This window comes from Oryctolagus cuniculus, chromosome 3 (assembly GCF_964237555.1).
Source record: "Oryctolagus cuniculus chromosome 3, mOryCun1.1, whole genome shotgun sequence".
In the NCBI taxonomy this organism is placed as follows: Eukaryota; Metazoa; Chordata; class Mammalia; order Lagomorpha; family Leporidae; genus Oryctolagus; species Oryctolagus cuniculus.
This window is the reverse complement of record NC_091434.1, coordinates 32300036-32306202: the sequence shown is the minus strand read 5'-3', so window position 1 is coordinate 32306202 and position 6167 is coordinate 32300036. Positions and strand designations below refer to the sequence as shown.

The window sequence follows — 6167 nt, the reverse complement described above, 5'->3', positions numbered from 1 at the left end:
AATCCAGCCTGCGTGAGGACATTTCTTGGCATGCCACAGAAAATGCTTATTTGGAGAGTGAAGTTCCCCAGCATTAGAACCAACCATTTTCATCTTTTTAAACCTACTTATTGGGAAAAATACTCTCTAAAATATATTACACAAAAAGGATAATTATATTGAGTCAATACTGCATGAAAAGATATAATAGTATATAATAAATTATTCATCCCCTTGCCATTCAGAGTACTCTGAACGCATTTTTAACAATTTTTCTGGCTGTGAAGCTCAGTTCTTATACTGTTCTGTGCAGTAGATAGAACACCAACCTTCTTTTGCATGTCTATGTTATTTTTTAAAAGGTTGTTGTTGTTTGATTTGGTTTGGCTTGGTTTGGGATTTTGCCTCCTCCTATTGCTGTCAGTGGTCACTTTTTTGTTTTGGTTTTGTCAGAGTATAACACCCTCTAGCAATTTCCTTCCCCTTTTCTTTTGCTTTGGAAATAGTAACCAGGATACCAGTCAAGTTAGAATTGTGTAAAATGAGGTTAAATAGGATCCAAATAAAACCCCCTCTTATAAGTGAAGTGTTTGCGATTTAAGACAAAACCAGAGTGACATTGCACACAGGACAACCTATTCCATCTGGAATCCATGGCTTTCTGTCATGCATTTGGCTACTTAAAAGCCATTATTACCTCTCTTCCTTTTTGGTTCTGAATAGGTTAGTGTGAAATAATTGTGTTTTGGCAAGAAGAAACACTGAATGTGCCAAAGTCTTGAACTGGATTAAAGAAGGGTCCTGAGCCCCAGAACTAAATCCCTCACCAAAGCCAGGATCCATTCAATGCTTATGGAAACTTGCTATATAACCAGTGCCACGGCCTAGATGACTTAACAGGAAAAAAAGCACAGCCTGACCCTTCTGTGTATGAAATACCATGCAGCTATGACCTGTGCACACTCTCTGCAGCTATATGCACTGACTGGGAACTATGCTGTCATATGGTTCAGTGGAAAGGGGAGGGCTGTTACTTTTAAAAATACCTCCAGGGGCCGGCACTGTGGTGTATCCGGTAAAGCTGCAGCTTGCAGTGCCAGCATCCTACATGGGTGCTGGTTCAAGTCCCAGCAGCTCCTCTTCCAATCCAGCTCTCTGCTATGGCCTGGGAAAGCAGTAGAAGATGGCCCAGGTTCTCGGGCCCCTGAACCCACATGGGAGGCCCAGAAGAACCTCCCTGACTCCTTTCTTCTGATCAACCCAACTCTGACCATTCTGGCCATCTGGGGAGTGAACCAGCAGATGGAAGACTTCGCCCTCTCTCTGCCTCTGCCTCTCTGTAACTCTGCCTTTCAAATTAACAAATAAATCATTTTTTAAAAGGTATATTTATTTATTTGAGAGGCAGAGTTACAGAGGGAGAAACACAGAGAGAGAGTCTTCCATCTGCCGGTTCACTCCCCAGATGGCCACAACAGCCAGAGCTGGGTTGATCAGAAGCCAGGAGTCAGGAAGGTTCTTCTGGGTCTCCCACTGGGTGCAGGGCCCCAAGCATTTGAGTCATGCTCCGCTGCTTTCCCAGGCAATTAGCAGTGAGCTGGATCGGAAGTGGAGCAGCCAGGACTTGAACCAGCACGCTTATGGGATGCCAGCACCACAGGCGGAGATTTAAACTACTGTGCCACAGTGCCAGTCTCTCAGTCTTCACTTGTGAGGTTAAGAAAGCATTGTCCAGTGAGGACATGGAGTTTTGAGCTGCCTTACCCATATTGCAGCCACGGGAGCAAAGTCTAGAGAATGGCAGAGAAGCTGCCTCAGAAGGCTGGCATCATTGGGCCACCTCCAGACAGCTCATCCTGTTCAAGTCGATTTTAGTTGAGTTTTCTGTTGCCTGCAGCTAAAAGTACTTTATGGGATACAAGTGACCAAAGTCCTATTTAGAACTGAAGGCAAAGGGACAAGCCACCTTGTGGGGAAGAGAGTAGGCATGAGCCAGGCATCTTCTGATGTCCATAGTCCCAGTTTGTGGAGAATGGGGGTCTTAGAAAAAACAGAGACAAAAGAAGGGGGAGTGAGTCCCATGGTTTCGATTTTTCAGGCAGTAAATTCCTTTTCTCGCCTACGATAATTCACTTTCTATCACTTGCAAATAAGAGTCCCGCCTAATATCAGTTTGAGTTATTCTTGTTTTTGAAAAAACAGAAAGAGGAAAGAGTGGGTGCATGGGTGTGAATGTGTGTTCCTCTAAGCACAGAAAATGTCTGGATGGATCAGTAAGCACAAATCCCTGGGGAATAAGGAGGACTTGTTATGAACTTGCTAATGTTTAAGCTTGTTTTAGCAAGCTTGTGTCACTTTGTAATTTGTAAGACTGAAAAGCTGCAGGAAAGCTCTGAAATAATGAAAGTGTTATTTTTTTAACTTTTATTTAGCAAATATAAATTTTCAAAGTACAGCTCATGGATTACAATGGCTTTTTCCCCCTAAACTTCCCTCCTGCCCGCAACCCTCCCAACTCCCGCTCCCTCTCCCATTTCATTCACATCAAGATTCATTTTCAGGCCAGTGCCGCAGCTCACTAGGCTAATCCTCCGCCTTGTGGCGCCAGCACACCGGGTTCTAGTCCCGGTTGGGGCGCCGGATTCTCTCCTGGTTGCCCCTCTTCCAGGCCAGCTCTCTGCTGTGGCCAGGGAGTGCAGTGGAGGATGGCCCAAGTCGTTGGGCCCTGCACCCCATGGGAGACCATGATAAGCACCTGGCTCCTGCCATTGGATCAGCGCGGTGCGCCGGCTGCAGTGCACCAGCCACGGCGGCCATTGGAGGGTGAACCAACGGCAAAAGGAAGACCTTTCTCTCTGTCTCTCTCTCTCACTGTCCACTCTGCCTGTCAAAAAAAAAAAAAAAAAAAAAGATTCATTTTCAATTATCTTTATATACAGAAGATCAATTTAGTATATATTAAGTAAAGATTTCAACAGTTTGCACCCACATAGAACATAAAGTGTAAAATACTGTCTGAGTACTAGTTATAGCATTAATTCACATTGAACAACACATTAAGGGCAGAGATCCTACATGAGGAGTAAGTGCACAGTGACTCCTGTTGTTGACTTATTTTATACTGCTGGGTTTGAGGTATACAGCAATAAAAAATAATTCACAGAGGGAGTCATTACAAACTGGATAACTATTGCTTGCAAACCACAGACGGACAAGCATAGATCTCAATCCCACAGAAAACCAGTAATAACATGCTGAGTGAAGGACTTATGCTGGGAAGTTGTATCTAACTGGCCTGTGACCATGGCCTGCGGTGATGTCCACCCCCACAACCACCACCCTGTGTGCACACATAAAAATCCAACCCCAGAAAGCCCACAGCCTAAGTTTAAATAGCAAAATCTAAAACAGCATGCTTGATCTATGAAGGCAGCGTCTAAGCAAGTTCATTCATCGGCCCTTTCATAGCTCAGTACATTCCTAGATGGAAAAATCTTGAGCCTCCACAGGTCAATGAGTATGTGTAAAAAAGCCTACATGCTAAGGGAGGCAGGAAACACGCTGGATGAACCTACACACAGAGATTGATGGGATGGAGCCAGGACTAGAGAGGATGGGATTACAGGAAATGGATACAGAGCCTGGCTCGGCCACGGGCCATTTAGCAGACAACCGGAGCACATAGTTGTAGAGATATGACATTCTAAGGGTGGAAACTGTATTAGCAAGTGGAGCATGGAGAGCTAGAAAGCAAGCAGGGGACAGTTCTGAGTGATGCCAACAGGACCCTACTGATGGCCAGAGGGTGTCTGGAACAGAATCCCAGAGAAGACTCGCAAGAACCTGTGTAGGGCTAGGGGTTTGGAGGCAGCCTCCAAAGGTCGGTGAGACCCAGATTTCTGGGCCAGAACACTGAGGCAAAAATCCAGAGTTATGAATAGTAAGGGCTACTTCCTGTTAACATGCACACTCACTACATGCCAAGTGCTCTAAATTCGTATTTCACTGAATTCTCCCAGAACTCTGTGAGGAGGGAACTTTTATCACTTCCAATTTTCAGATGACGAAACGAAGATAGACAGAAGATACGTGATTTGCCCAAAGGCTGCCATAACAAAATAGCATAGACTGGCTGGCTCAACCCTATTTTCTCGTCTAACATCAAGGAGCTGGCAGGGTTAGTTCCTAGTGAGGCCTCTCTTCTGGGCTTGAAGACTTCTGACTTCTTACTGTGTCCTCGCGTGGCCTCTTCACTTGTGTGCTTGTAGAGGGAGCAATGTTTCTGGTTTCTCTTCCTCTTCTTGAACAGACATCAGTCCTGTCTGATTAGGGCCCCATACTTTTGACCTCAGTTATCCATAATGACCTCCCTAAAGGCCCTATCTCCAAGCATAGTCCCTGGAAACTGGGCCCTCAGCACATGAATTTGAGGAGGACACACGCCAGCTCATAACAGCTAGTAGGCAGCAAACACACAGTAATCCAGAGCCTCATCTCTTTTCATGTGTTTATCTTAATATCCACCTTCTTGGGGAGTAATTTAAATATTACAGGTCAATGCATTTTGAACTCATGAACCCACAATCCATGTAACCCACTTTCCTGTCAAGAATGTAGAATCACATCGTATTCTTCACCACCCCACTTTGCCAGATGATGTGATGACAGGAAGTCCTGCCAGAGGGAGGATCATGGTGGCAGCCAGGAGACATCTCTGCAACCATAGACATGAGGTCCACTCCCAGCAGGTCTTGGCTGAGCTTCCTCCCACACATGCACACACCCTCTGGGCTCTCCCGGTGCACAGGCCTTCTGCTCTGCGTTCCAGGAGACTGGCCCCGGAGAATTCTGTTTCCCACCATATTTCCCCCTTCCTCTCTGCCTAAAGTAGCATCTCAGCATCTCCTCTGTAGGAGGAGAGCTGAGCTCTCTCTGTAGTTGCAGCTACAGCAGTTTTCCACCAGATGATCCTAGTCTGTCCTCCCTACTGACCTCAGGTTTAGCTTTTTTAGCGTTTGCATTCTCCCACCAGGCATTGTTGGGCTTCTCTGCTCTTCCACCCCCCCGAACAGCCAGTTGCCTGCATTAACTCCCTGAATTTCAAACACTCAGCATGGTTTACCTTTTGCTGGCGATACTTTCCTAGTATACAGACACACTCCCCACTTGTCTGACTGGCTTAGAAACTAGGGTGTTTTGGTAACAAGATGGAGCCCACGCACCGGGGCTAGGGGCTGGAGGACTCATCTGCTCAGGATTCTCCAACAGCACACCAGGGACTGTTTTTACATTTGTTCTCCACTTGCTGACATTCTCTCGGCCCATCTTGTTTGCAAATTCACACTCTTTCTCCCATTCGTTCATTGCTCATGGCTCACCTGCTTTTCAGGTGGATCCCTGAAACTTGTCAAGTCTAGAGATGGCTTTAATCACCTGCTTCTTCAGCCATTATGGACAGTAAAGGTACTAATTGAATTTTCCAACCTGTCACACACTTTCAAACACTGTGCCTGTTGGGGCTGGTACTGTGACACAGTGGGTTAGAGCCCTGGCCTGCAGTGCCAACAACCCATATGGGACACCAGTTCCAGTCCTGGCTGCTCTACTTCCTGTCTAGCTGTCTATTGCGGCCTGGAAGAACAGTGGAGGATGACCCAAGTCCTTGGGCCCCTCTACACACGTGGGAGACCCAGAGGAAGCTCCTGGCTCCTGGCTTTAGATCAGCCCAGCTTCGGCCACTGCAGCCATTTGGGGAGTGAACCAGTAGATGAAAGAACCTCTCTGCCTCTGCCTCTCTCTGTAACTCTGTCTTGCAAATAAATAGAATAAATCTTTTTTAAAAAATGTTTATTTATATATTTATATAACTGGTTGGAAAGGAAAGGGTAAGAGGGCAAGATGGAATATGCCAACACCGGGGAGCCCTCAGCAGCCGGTGGGCATCACCAGGGTTCCTGTCAATCAGCTGGGGGTGGGAGAGGAAGCAGAGGTCATATGCCTCTAGTTCCAGGTTAGTTTACATTTGACCCAGGATAACTGTCAAATCCGTATCAAGTTGATCCCCGTGTCTACTGCAGAAGGATCTCCATCTCTAGTTTGGCTGCAGAACTAAGCCTTGCCTTCCAAAAGCCTTGGGCTTTAGGAAGGAGAACCAGGAGGCAGCCTGCATCGACCAGCTCCATGGCCTA

At 46.4% G+C, this 6167-nt stretch overlaps 1 long non-coding RNA gene across 2 annotated transcripts in view; it reads right to left on the bottom strand.

Moving 5' to 3' along the window:
• Positions 1-1414: 1414 nt before the first annotated feature.
• Positions 1415-6167, bottom strand: part of LOC127491851 (uncharacterized) — a 39880-nt gene continuing 35127 nt past the window's right edge. Inside the window, exon 4 of one of the 2 annotated variants that reach the window (XR_011387144.1) lies at positions 1415-2863. This is a non-coding gene — a long non-coding RNA (uncharacterized lncRNA). The remainder of the gene's footprint in view (positions 2864-6167) is intronic. The other variant, XR_011387143.1, reaches the window with a different exon arrangement.